The sequence below is a fragment of the Myotis yumanensis genome, unplaced genomic scaffold, assembly GCF_028538775.1.
Source record: "Myotis yumanensis isolate MYYU_CA2020_CCGP unplaced genomic scaffold, mMyoYum1.0.hap1 SCAF_3, whole genome shotgun sequence".
NCBI classification, from domain to species: Eukaryota; Metazoa; Chordata; class Mammalia; order Chiroptera; family Vespertilionidae; genus Myotis; species Myotis yumanensis.
In genome coordinates, this window is record NW_027223754.1 from 102,080,639 (window position 1) to 102,094,694 (window position 14,056).

The window sequence follows — 14,056 nt, forward strand, 5'->3', positions numbered from 1 at the left end:
ATTTAGCCTCTGCCTGAGGCTACCCAGCAGGAGCTATGGAGAGATCAGCAGATTCCTCTTCTTTGTTTGAGATTTGGAGGTGCCCAGATGAGGCCCAGCTGTGAAGCAATGCAAGCTGCTATGGGGCCTTGGGTCTTCTTTTGGAAGTTCTGGGTTTCTCTGACCCAGCTGCAGTTTATTAGGTAATTTTCAGATTGCAAAGGGCCAGGCCTTTCATATGCAAAAGCCTCTGTGAACAGCTTAGGTAGGGCGGGGTCTCAGGGAATCAACAGGTTGGAGCAAATAGCTATGGCTGATCCTCAGACCTGCCCTATGAGGCCCCGGGTCTCAGTGTCCCACGGTAATCTTTGCAAGCACCTCGACCAATGCCAGACAGTCCAGTTTCTCCCCGCATGAGTCTGGATCCCTAGAGACTCGCCTGGAACTGGAGTTCAGAGCAGTTGGGAGCTTATGACTCCCTCCTGTTTGAAAAAGACAACCGTGTCCTCAGTTGCCAGCCCTTTCTGCGTGCGCCTCCGTACCTCTGCACTTTACTTCCGTACCTCCTCTGAGTCTCAGTGTGTTTTTCTCTTTCCTTCTAGTTGTAGAATTTCCACTCAGGCAGCCTTCCTGTGGTTCTGGATGATGTCTGTTTTGTCTTTTAGTTGTATTTTTGAAGTGGTTGTGTGAGGCAGCAATTTCAGGTGTTTACCTATGCCGCCATCTTGGTTTCTCTCTAGACTTTTGTTTTGTGGTTAATGTTAGGTTTATGTAAAACAAAATTTTCATATATATAATAGTCATTTTACTTCTGATTATATCTTTTCTCCATTCACCTATGCAAATTCATCCCTCCTGCTTTTATGTTTTTGTCATGTCATCACAAATTATCATTTTCTATGCTGTGAGTTTATTTCCAAATTGCAATAGCTATTGTCTTTTTAAAATGCTTTTACCTCATTTAACCTTTTTTTAAAAAAAAATATTTCAGTGTTTAATGCCTTATTCTGAACAAGGATTACAATTTCCTGCTTATGTCTGTTAATCACCTTACTTACAGTTTTGTATCCTTTTGCCTTTCATGTTTCAGGTAAAGAAAAACTTTCAGCATTTCTTGAAATGCAGGTCTTGTGGTTGTTAGCTCCCTCAATTTCTGTTTGTCTGGAAAAGCCATTATTTCTCTTCCATATATTTTTTCTTCTTCATATCTTAGAGGGTTTGTTTGCTGAATATATTATTCTTGGTTGGTGATTTCTCTCTTTCAATATTTTGAATATTCCATTCCACTTTCCCCTAGATTGTAGGTTTTCTGCTGAAAAATCTGATGCCCCTCCTGGTTGCCTTGAGAATTCCTTCTTTGTCATTAATTTCTGACAGCTTTAATATAATGTTTTGGAGAAGGCATTTTTATTTATTTTATTATTATTATTTAAATTTATCTTTATTGTTGAAAATATTACAGATGTCCTTCTGCCTAAGATGTTTTTAGGTTTCTTGGATTTGAGGGTCCAGTTCTTTCTGTAGGTTTGGGAAGTTCTCGTTGATTATTTGTATGAATAAGCTGTTGTTTCTTTCTCCCTCTCTTCTCCTTCTGGCATACCCATTATTCTTATATTTTTCTTTCTTTCTTTTTTTAAAAAATATATTTTATTGATTTCTTACAGAGAGGAAGGGAAAGGGGTAGAGAGTTAGAAACATTGATGAGAGAGAAACATCAATCAGCTGCCTCCTGCACACTCCCTACTGGGTATGTGCCCGCAACCAAGGTACATGCCCTTGACCGGAATCGAACCTGGGACCCTTGAGTCCCCAGACCAATGCTCTATCCATTGAGCCAAACCAGTTAGGGCTTATATTTTTCTTTCTAATGCAGTCAGTTCTTGTAGGGTTGTTTCATTTTTTCCCCACTCTAGATTCTCTCTCTTCTTCCACCTGAGTCATTCCTAGATTTCTGTCTTTAATATCACTTATTCTTTTATCCATCTGGTTTGGTCTATTTCTTAAGCTCAACAGTTCATTCTTCATCTCATTTATTCAGTTCTTCAGCTCCAGAATTTTTTCTTTTATGGTTTCAGTTTCTTTGGTTAAGTACTCATTTTGTTGTATCATTGAGTTTTTTCAGAACTACAATCTTCAATTCTCTTTCATTTAAATCAGTCTTCCATGTCTTTAAGTTTATATTCAAGAGATATTTTCTTTTCTTTCTGTACTTCCTTGATACTTTGGTTATTCATCTTATTTGATAGGTTATTTTTCTGTCTGGACATTTTGAAGAAATAAAATTTTCTTTTTTCCTTTTTTTTTGTACTTGTTTCTATTGTTTAGCAGGTTGATAAATAGAGGTCTTTCTTTTGTTTTCCTGAATGTGGTGCTATAGAAGAAGATTTTGTTTTGTCTTAGGTGTACTTTCAGGACTTCTGGGATAGTGTTGCCTGGGTTGTGGGAAATGTCCTGTATTCCCTAAGGTGTTGGGAGTCCTCTTTATTACCTGGTTGCCTCAATTTCAGGGCACTATGCTCATGAGGCAGATAATGGGGCTCTGGCCTGTGTGTTCCTGATGCCACTTCTCTATAACTGGAACCTGTGCTTTCTGAACCATTACAACTTACTCTACCAGGCTTTGCTGTGATGTGGTGGTGGTCATGGTTAGATGGGCTCTCCTGTCTATGGCTCTGCTTCTTCCAGTGGGTTTAACTGCATAAATGCAGACCCCCAGGCTGAAAATTTGCCTCTGCACCTTTGTGATCAGCTAAATGAGCGTTGCAATAATGAGAGCACAATGGGAAAGGGAGGGGGATAGATTCCTGCCTTTGTGGCTTTGTCTGTTCGGTGATGGTGGCCTGTCGATTTCCACCACCGTCTGTCTACTCCCCTCTTTCTGATTCTGGGTTTAGCTTCAATGTGTACCAGCCACTAGGAACTTTAGATGCCTCTACCTCTCAGGACATTCCAGTGGGGTTGTACTCTGACTTTTCACCACTATGGCATTGCTGGGGCCAGGTGAGTGCCGGACTGTGTCTGTTGCTCCCATCTTTGTTCTTCCCCATTCCATGTCCTCTGTTGCTCTGATAGCCCACCTTCAGATTTCTCAATGCTTGGATCTCTCATACATGTTTTATGTTGAGTAGGGAGTTCTTTGTTGAATTATAACTGTCCAACTTGTAACATCAAGGGGAAAGACTTGGAGGTCCTCTCATGCTGCCATGATGCTGACATAACTCTTACCCATATTTTAACATTATTCCACTTCTGTAAAATTTTCACAGTTGTATTTGAATGGAATTTATTTGCCCACACAAAACAAAGTTAGACTGCTGGACTGAAAAATGCCACTTGTTCACCCCTGAAACTTCCTTCTCATGACCAGATTGTCCTAGAAATCCTTCATCTCCAAATCATAGTTTCATGACATCAATAGGGAGGCTCTAAGAATTAAGAGACAGCTACCCAGTGGACTCCATGGATGAGTACTCAGAGCCTAGGGTGGGCTTTTATGATGGAAACAATTTAGGAGGGCAAAAGGAAGACACTAGGTTTACCAGCCCATGTGAGGGGGAGAAGTCCCAAAGTTTTGAGATCAGGAGAATCAGTAGAGCATTATCACCTGAGCCCAACCATGGTTGTTTGTCCATACAGCAGTATTTGTGCTCCTTCTGAGTGGGATGGAGGCAGGATATACTGCTATGGCTGGCATGACCACCGCAAGGATGACTCCCTACAAGTCTGGAGTAGAGCTTCTTTCCTTATTTCTTGTTTTCTCCATTTACCCATGTGACATGCTATGCACTTTCTTTCATGACTCTAGCAATTTCAACCAACAGAGATTGGTGAGAAGCAGAAAAGAGAAATCAGGTCTCCATTTCTCCAATGCAGACTGGCCAGGAAACAGGTCAGCATGGATGGACTATAGGGTTGGGCTGCAATGAATATAGGGGTGCATATATTCTTTCAAATTAATGTTTTGGGTTTCTTTGAATAAATCTTCAGGGTTGGGGTGGAGACTCACAGGCTCTGAGTTCATTTCTTTCTCAATTTCAATGCACTGTCTCATGGGATAGAGACCACGTTTCACCTGCTTCTGGAAGTCACCTTACAACCAGTCCTTGTCTAGACACTGTTGGCGAAAGGTTGGCCCAGAAACATATTTAAACAGTTGAAAGGGTTTGGGCAGCTGCTTCAGCACATTCTAGTTACAGTGGAAGTGGGGAGGGCACAGGACCCACTGCAGGCAAGCTTAGTAGAGAGATGAGAAGAGAACCTAGAGTTCAGGTGGTCCTTGCTCCTACCTTTATAACCTGCAGGACATCAGTTGAATTTCTCTGAAAGTATCTTAGAATTCTCAGGCCCAGACTCTCTCTCTGTGTGTCCTCCCACTTGTGGGAACAGCAATCCTGGTCATGGGCAAGCCCTGCAAGGGCAATGATTGTGTCATCTATAAGGTTTCTTCACCCTAGTGTTCAGCCTTGGGCAACATCTGATAAATACACCCTTGGACTGGGATCTTGTTCATGTGTGGAAAAAACCCCTTCTCATATGTCCAGGTCCATTGGGCCTTAGATGAATTAAGTTTCTTCCCAGGCTCTCATCCAGATTCAGGGGTCATAAGTGTGTGTTCTATTCCTCTCTGCTATTCCAGCTATAATTGTGTCTATCACACATTTTTCTGGGCCATGATCTTCACTCTGTTTTCAAGTGGGCCTCTGATCCACTAGGACCTGGATGTTGGCCTTACTGTTTTAATGTCACTAGGGTATCACAGAGATCCTGGATCTTGTATATGTGCCCAGCCCAGTGAATGACTTTGCATGGAAAACCAGGGAGAAAGGAATATGCCTTCCTCGTCATTACATCTTTAGAGCTGCATTGTCCAGCACAGTATCCACTGGCCAGATGAGCCTACTTACATTTCAATGAATTTAAAATTCAGCCCCTCAGTTACACTAGCCCCATTTCAAGTGGCATCAACTCTATGTGCCAATGCTGCCACATTGGACATTGCAGAGAAAGCTTTTGCACCATCACAGATGTTCTTCTGGTTAGCTGTTCTGAGCTCAGCATAGGGTCACTACCCTTGCAATTTATATAATCTGAATATTCAGAAACAGAGAATAGCAACATGCATGTGATTTATTTCTTTTTCTGTCTCTTTTTAATTCTTTCTTTCCCCTTCATGAGTTCCTCTTTGTAGCTCTCCACCATTCTCTGTTTTATGATTCTCACACAGAAAGGCCTGGTCTCATCCAGACAGTGGAGGTCACTTGATCTTCAATGTCTTTAAAATCTCTCTCTAGCCCTCCTCACCCCAGATCGGGCAGGTTTGCTGGCTGCAGTGGGCGTCATAGCGACCAGTTGTTCTGGTTGTTACAGTGTTATTGTCGCTGGATTTATATATATATAGATTGGTCATCTGTATGTCCTCTTTGGGGAAGTGTCTATTCAGGTTCTCTGCCCATTTAAAAATTATATTCTTTTATTTTTTATTTATTTCAGAGAGGAAGAGAGAGGGAGGGAGAGATAGAAACTTTGATGATGAGAGAGAATCATCTATTGGTTGCCTCCTGTACCTCCCTACTAAGGATCGAGCCTCAAACCCAGGCATTTGCTCTCACTGTGCATGTGGTCGAACCCTGACCTCCTGGTTCATGAGCCGACACTCGACCACTGTGCCACACTGGCAGGGCTATTGTTTTTTGTGGGTTTTTTGTTTGTTTGTTTGTTTTTTGTTTTTTGTGTGTGTGTCAAGTAGTATGAGTTCCTTATAAATTTTGGATATTAACCCTTTATTAGATGTATCATTGGCAAATATTTTCTTTCACTTAGTAAGTTATCTTTTTGTTTTATTGATGGTTTCTTTGCTGTGCAAAATCTTTTCAGTTTGATGTAGTCCCATTTTTTTATTTTTTATTTTGTTTCCCTTGCCTGAGGAGATATATGAGAAAAAAATATTGCTATGAGAAATGTCTGAGATTTTACTGCTTATGTTTTCCTTTAGGAGTTTTATGGTTTTGAGTTTTACATTTAAATCTTTAATCCATTTTGAGTTTATTCTTGTATATGGTGCAAGAAGGTGGTCTAGTTTTATTTTTTTCATGTATCTGTCCAATTTTCTCAGTACTAATTTATTGACTAGACTGTTTTACCCCATTGTATGTTCTTTCCACTTTTGTCAAATATTGACGATGAAAGTATGGTTTTATTTCTGGGTTCTCTATTCTGTGCCATTGATCTGTATGTCTGTTTTTATGCTAGTACCATGATGTTTTGACTACTATGGACTTGTAGTATAGTTTGATATCAAGTAGCGTGATTCTTCCAACTTTGTTATTTTTTCTCAATATTGCTGAGCTATTAGAGATTTTTTTGGTCTGGTCCCATATAAATTTTTGGATTTATGTATTCTACTTCTGCAAAATATGCCATTGGTAGATTGATAGGAATTGTGTTGAATCTATAGATTGTTTTGGGTAGTATGATCATTTTGTTCTTTAAAATTTTTATTTATTGACTTGAGAGAGAAAGAGAGAGAGAGAGAGAGAGAGAGATATTTATTGTTCCACTATTTATGCATTCATTGGTTGAATTTTTATGTGCCCAGACCGGGATCAAATATGCAACCTTGGCATATGGGGACAATACTCTAACCAATTGAGCTACCCAGCCAGGGCCTGGGTAGTATGAACATATTAATTATGATAATTCTTCCTATCCATGACCATGGTATATGCTTCCATTTATGTGTATCTCCCTTTATTTCTTTCTTTTTTTTTAGTGCCTTATAATTTTCTAAGTACAGGTCTCTTTAGTTAAATTTATTCCTAGGTATTTTATTCATTTTTTGATGCAATTGTAAATGTAATTGTTTGTTTTGTAGTTTCCATTTCTGATTGTTCTTTATTAGTGTATAAAATGCCACCAATTTCTGAATATTAATTTTGTATCCTTCTACTTTAATGAATTCATTTATCAGTTCTAATAATTTTTCAGTGGAATATTTAGGGTTCTCTATATACAGTATCATGTCATCTGTAAATAATGATAGTCTTTCGTGTTCCTTTCCAATTTGGATACCTTTTACTACTCTTTTTTTGTTAATTGCTTATGGTTAGGACATCTAGTACTATATTTAATAGGAGTAGGGAAGTGGACATTTTTTGTTCCTGATTTTAAGGGAAATAATTTTTGTTTTCAACACATTGAGTATAATGTTAGCTGTGAGTTTATCATATATGGCTTTTGTTATGTTGAGGCATGTTCCCATACCCAATTTGCTAAGAATTTTAATCATAAATAAGTGCTGGACTTTGTCAAAAGCTATTTCTGCATCTATTGATATGATCATGTGATTTTTATCCTTTATTTTTTTGTATGGTGTATCATGTTAATTGAGTTGCAGATATTGTAACAACCTTGCATCACAGGAATAAATCCCACTTGTTTGTGGTGTGTGATCTTTTTAATATATTGCTGACTATGTTTGCTACTATTTTGCTGAAGATTTTTGCATCTTTAGTAACATGTTCATCAGGGATGTTTGCCTATAGTTTTCTTTCTTAGTAGTGTCTTTACCTGAATCAGGATAATGATGGCCTCATAAGATGAGCTAGGGAGGTTTTCCTTTTTTGGAAATTTTTTGAATATTTTGAGAAGGACAGATGTTCTTCTTTGAATGTTTGGTAAAGTTCACCTGTGAAGCTACATGGTCCAGGACTTTTGCTTGCTGAGAGTTTTTAAATTATTGCTTCAATTTCATTAGTTGTTGTCTACCTATTCAGATTTTCTGATTCTTTGATTCAGTTTTGGAAGATTGTATGTTTCTAAGAATTTATTCATTTCTTCCAGATTGCTCAATATGTGAGCATATAGTTTGTAATATTTTCTTACAATCCTTTGTATTTCTGTGGAGTCAGTTTAACTTCTCTCTCCTACTGATTTTATTTATGTGGCTCCACTCCCTTTTTTGTTCTTGATAAGTCTAGTTAAAGGTTGGTCAATCTGGTTTATCTTATTAAAGAACCAGCTCTTGGTTTCATTGATCTTTTGTATTTTTTTTTTAGTCTCTATGCCATTTATTTTTTGCTCTAATCTTTATTATTTTCTTTCTTATACTCAATTTGGACTTTGTTGTTCTTTTTCTAGTTTCTTCAGGCAAAAAATTATATTGTTTATTTGAGATTTTTCTTGCTTCTTGGGGTACATTATATTGCTATGAATTTCACTCTTAGGACTGCTTTCGATGTGTCCCATAGGTTTGAGGTTGTTGTGTGATTGTTTTTATTTTTCTTAAGGTAACTTTTGATTACTTCTTTGATCTCATAGTCCATTCATTATTTAGTAACATGTTGTTATTATTATTATTATTTACAAAATTGTATATATATAATTCAAGTTGGAGAAAGCTGGAAAAGGTGGTTAAGGAGAAAGACCATGACATATCTATATACAACGTGGCTGGGACAGTTGAGGAAACTATACAAGGATGTTTGGCATTTTCCCCTTCCCACATGGACTTTAGACTAAGGAAGACAGCATGAGGAAATGGAACAAGAAACACAAAAATTATATACAATTACAAGTGACAGTCAACGAGTCTGGGGGCCAAGATATCTAGGAATCCTGCTCTCTCCATTCCTTGCTCACCAACTTTTTCCTATCCAATCTGAATGACAGCCTGAAAAGTTAATGGCTAGTCAGGAGAGAAGTATATACACATCCCATCCCATGCACCATCATCAAGTTCATCAGTCATTCTCATTGGGCCAAATGTTTGGTCTATCAGAATTTGTGAGAGGGCAAGAGAAGATTATGGAATCTTTCTCTCTTGAACAGGTAGTTAGTTCTCACCCTGACCTTCTCTGTCATAACTAGCAGGTTGCATCCAGTAAGATTCAGGCCAAGCTAGTGATAACTAGATTGAAGATGCTGGACAACTGCAACCCTTTTCCTCCACCTATTCACAAATCAGCATTGCTTCTTCTCATCACACAGGAGCTGGGTTACTGAGCTCTAGAAGGGAGAGATTTCTATGCTCCTTTTCTTTCTCCTTAACCACCTTTCCCAGCTTTCTCCAACTTGAATTATCTCCTAAGAACATGCTACTCCAGCCCCGCTGTAGTACTAAGCCCCAGATGCTAGCTCAGTTCATCCTTTTTCTTTTTGTCTCACTAACAATACACCTGGCATCTGATTACATCAGAAACATGGGCCTCCATATGAGCAAGACTTAACATGTTTCCTCAGGTCCACAGCTCAGTTGCCAGAACAGCCTTTTTAGCAGCAGAGGGGCAGATTGAAGGCCAGAAAAGTGTGTTGGGCAGAGGCAGGAACTTGCATGACTAATTTCTTAGAATTTTTTTCTTGACCCTAAGACCATGATAATTATGAGTCCCTCTTGCCTGAAATTATCAGCCCTGAAATCTCTACTTCCTCTCTTTCCATGTAATCTTCAAATGGTTCCCCTGAGTAGCAGCTCACTGATGGGCCTGTCTCATTAGTTTTACAATGAATGGCAGAGTTTTTCAGCTGGCAGTTGCAGAATTTTAAAATCACAATCAATCTTACCCATATTCAACTCTATTTTACAGATGATGAAATAAAACCTGAGAGGCTAAATGACTTGACCAAGGTTACATATCACTTCTACCTGTAACTAGACCCAAACACAGATATCTTGACTCTTAAACCAGTGCTCCTTCCACTACCCCACAATGCTTTCAAAAGCAATATGCTGGGAGAGAAGATGATAGATAGATAGATGATAGATAGATAGATAGATAGATGATGGATAGATAGACCATTTTATATAATGTTTTTCAATCTTTACATTAAGAGCCAGGGAAAACTGTTAGAGACTGACTAAGGAGGTTAAGTGGGTATTGTAGTTTAGGTAAGCAAATCAGTTTTTCTTTTTGAGGATTTTATAAACCTGCCATAATGGAAACATGAAGCAATAGCAGCCTAAGACAAAACACTTAGAAGCATGGAAAATAGAGCTCATTCAATCTACCTTTCCCAACAATGTCAGCCTTGGATGTTAAACCTGCCACATTATTCCCAAGGCTTAGACTATCCAATTTTGAGATATTCTCTTTAAAAAAAAAAAAATCATGTCTCCCAGTGTCTTGTACAGAACAAAAAAAGAGTTTTCAGTATTACTCAATCCTAGTTTCCTATTTCTGGGCTACAGTGAGGGTGTGGAAATATCAATTTAACAGAAGAAATGAACTCAGAGCCCCTCTTCAACACACATTGCCTCTCAGCAGCCCTTAGCTGAATCACAGTCATTGCTGTCTAGCAAGCTGAGAAGTTCTCTATCTAGGTACCAATTCCATTCCTGCCTATCCTATATAATAAAAGTGTAATATGCAAATTGACTGAACAGTGGAATGACTGGTCAGTGGGGGGCAGGGCTGGTGAGCAGGCGGTGCCAGGCTAGCCAAGGCGCGTGCCAGCAAGCAGAGGGAGGGGACGGCATTGGGGAGGGGCTGTGGCAACCAGCAGCAGTGGAGGGGCGATTGGGGTGGATGGAGCCAGCTGCTCGCCGGCCAGTATCAGGCCAACACCATCCCATGATGGGCCTGCTCAGTTGCCTCCCACAGAGGGAGGTCGGTGTAGCGGCATGTTGATGGGGGTGGGGCTGGCCACTTGCCGGCCAGAGCTGTCCCCTGATTGGCCTGCCCAGTCGCCTATTGCAGAGGGAGGCCCAATTGCAACTTAGGCCTGCTCCCCACTATATAAAAGTCCAATGGGTGAGGAAGGGGGGAAGAGGGGCTGAGGTTGCTCCACAAACTTGCTGGGGATGAGTGAGGACTTTCTCTGGGGAAGATCCTGTGGGGTGGGGATGTGGTCCCCAGTCACCTGGTTCTTGTCTGGTCTTGCACTTGGCAGCTGCTTATTCTTCATCTTGGCCTTGTTGTAGTCTTCTGAGTCAAAGTACTTTTGCTGCCTCTCCTTGCCAGTCTTTCCACGGGGTTCTCCTCTTCTTGTTTCTGAGACATGGTAGGACTGGGATTGTGGAGTGTAAGGGGTTTAGGAAGTCAAACAGAGAAGGAAAGGGGGAGGGAAAATAGGGACAATCTGTGCTGCTCCTTCAGTTCCTGTCACTAGGGTTGCTCAGTTAAAATGGTGGCCCTTGGCTGTGATGTTGCCTTATTATTTTTTAAAAAATTATTTATTGTTGAAAGTATTACAGATATCACTTTTTTTCCTCCCTTAATCCCCTTCTCTCCAATCCCGCTCCTTCCCAGACCTTCACTGCACTATTATCTGTGTCCATGGGTTATGCATATCCTATACTAGAGGCCCGGGGCCTGAAATTCATGCATGAGGGGGGGTGTCCCTCAGCCCAGCCTGCACCCTCTCCAATCTGGGACATCCCTCTCACAATCCAGGACTGCTGGCTCCCAACCGCTTGCCTGCCTGCCTGCCTGCTTGATTGCCCCTAACTGCTTCTGTCTGCCAGCCTGATCACCTCCTAACCACTCCGCTGAAAGCCTGATTAACACCTAACTACACCCCTGCCAGCCTGATTTCCCCTAACTGACCTCCCCTGCCAGCCTGACCACCCTTAACGGTCCTCCCCTGCAGGCCTGGTCTTTCCCAACTGCCCTCCCCTGCAGGCCTAGTTGCCCCCAGCTGCCCTCCCCTGCAGGCCTGGTTGCCCCCAACTGCCCTCCTCTGCTGGTCCAGTCACCCCTAACTGCCCTCCCCTGGAGGCCTGGGTCCCCCCCTGAACTGCCCTCCCTTGCAGGCCTGATTGCCACCAACTGTCCTCCCCTGCAGGCCTTGTCCCTCCCAACTGCCCTCCCCTGCTGGCCTGACTGCCCACAACTACCATCCCCTGCTGGCCATCTTGTGGCAGCCATATTTGACCACACGGGGGCGGCCATCTTATGTGTTGGAGTGATGGTCAATTTGCATATTACCTCTTTATCACATCCTATCCAATAAAAGAGTAATATGCAAATTAACCATCACTCCCTCACTCTGTCACTCCGTCAGAAAGATGGCTGTGGCCACGGAGCTGGAGCGAGCAGGAGGCGTGGGTTGCCCTGTTGATGGAGGAAGCCAAGCTTCCCGCCTGCCCTGGCCAGCCCTGAGCTCCGCTCAAGGCTACAAAGTTTCAATTATAGAAGATAAGTAAATCCCAGATACCTGCTTCCAGCCCGCGGCTGTGGCCAGCCTGAAAATGGCCATCAGCCCCTCACCCAGGCTGGCCAGGTACCCCAGCAGGACCCCCACCCTGATCTGGGACACCATTCAGGGCAAACCAGCCGGCCCCCACCCGTGAACCAGGCCTCTATCTTATCCTATCTAATAAAAGAGAAACATGGTAATTAGCTGTAACTTCACTACCCTTCCCATTGGCTAATCAGGGCGATATGCAAATTAACTGCCAACCAAGATGGCGGCCGGCAGCCAGGCAGCTGATGCGAAAAGGAGGCTTGCTTGCTCCAGTGACGGAGGAAGCCAAGGTTCCCCACCTGCCGCTGCTGGGCTCTGAGCTGCTCTCTAAGAAACATTGCTGCAAATATAGAAGCTAAACAAAATCCCAGAAACCTGCTTTCAGTCAGCCGGGATCTCAGAGCTGGAGTCGCAACAAAGTTTCAAATACAGAAGGTAAACAAAGCCCAGAAACTTGCTTTCAGCAGCCGAGATCTGAGCTAAAGCCGGCTCTCAGCTCCAGTGACAGCCATAGAAGGTAAATAAATCCCAGAATAAAAAAAGAAAAGAAAAAAAGGAGAGGACCCGCCAGCCTGAAAATGGCCCTCAGCCCCTCACCCAGACTGGCCAGGCAACCCAGTGGGGACCCCCACTCTGAAGGGGGTGTGACCAGCTGCAAACAGCCATCATCCCCTCACCCAGGCTGGCCAGGCACCCAAGCCGGACCCCCACTCTGATCCAGGACACCCTTCAGGGCAAACCAGCCGGCCCCCACTCATGCACCAGGCCTCTATCCTATATAGTAAAAGGGTAATATGCCTCCCAGCACCGGGATCAGTGGAGCAGCCAGGCCTCCCAGCCTGGGATCAGCAGAGACACAAGGCCTCCTGAATCCAAGATCAGCGGAGCCGAGAGGCCTCCTGGCACCAGGATCAGCGGAGCTGCGAGGCCTTCCAGCACCGGGATCAGCGGAGCAGCCAGGCCTCCCAGCACCGGGATCAGCGGATCAGCCAGGCCTCCCAGCACCGGGATCAGCGGAGCAGCGAGGCCTCCTAGCACTGGGATCAGCGGAGCCACAAGGCCTCCTGGCCCCTGGAGCAGCATGACAGGGGCAGCGCCCAAACCCCCTGATCACCCTGTGGCTCTGTGTGTGACAGGGTGCGGGGCCACAACCTCCCTATCCTCCCTCCTCTGTTCGTGAAAGGGGAAGGTGCCCCAACCCCCTGATCGGCCCTGCTCTGTGCCTGATAGGGGGGAGCTCCCCAACCCCCTGATCACCCTGCGGCTCTGTGTGTGACAGGGTGGAGCCCCAACCTCCCCATCGGCCCTGCCCTGAGTGTGATGGGGGGAGTGCCCCAACCCCCTGACCGGCCCTGCTCTGTGGGTGACAGGGGGTGAAACTTTGTTGCGACTCCAGCTCTGAGATCCCGGCTGACTGAAAGCAGGTTTCTGGGATTTTGTTTAGCTTCTATATTTGCAGCAATGTTTCTTAGAGAGCAGCTCAGAGCCCATCCTCCCCATCGACCCTGCCTTGAGTGTGACAAGGGGCGGCACCCCAACCCCCCAATCGGCCCTACCCTGATCATGACTGAGGGTGGCATTGCAACCTCCTGATCCGCCCTGCTCTGTGCATGACAGGGGGGAGCTCCCCAACCCCTTGATCAGCCGGCTCTGTATGTGACAAGGGTGGCGTCACAACCCCCTGATCCTCCCTGCTCTGTGCATGACAGGGGGTGGTGCCGCAACCTCCCCATCGACCCTGCCTTGAGTGTGACAGGGGGCGGTGCCCCAACCCCCCAATCGGCCCTACCCTGAGTGTGACTGAGGGTGGCATTGCAACCTCCTGATCCGCCCTGCTCTGTGCATGACAGGGGCCGGTGCCCCAACTCCCCAATTGGCCCTGCTCTGAGCCCGACAA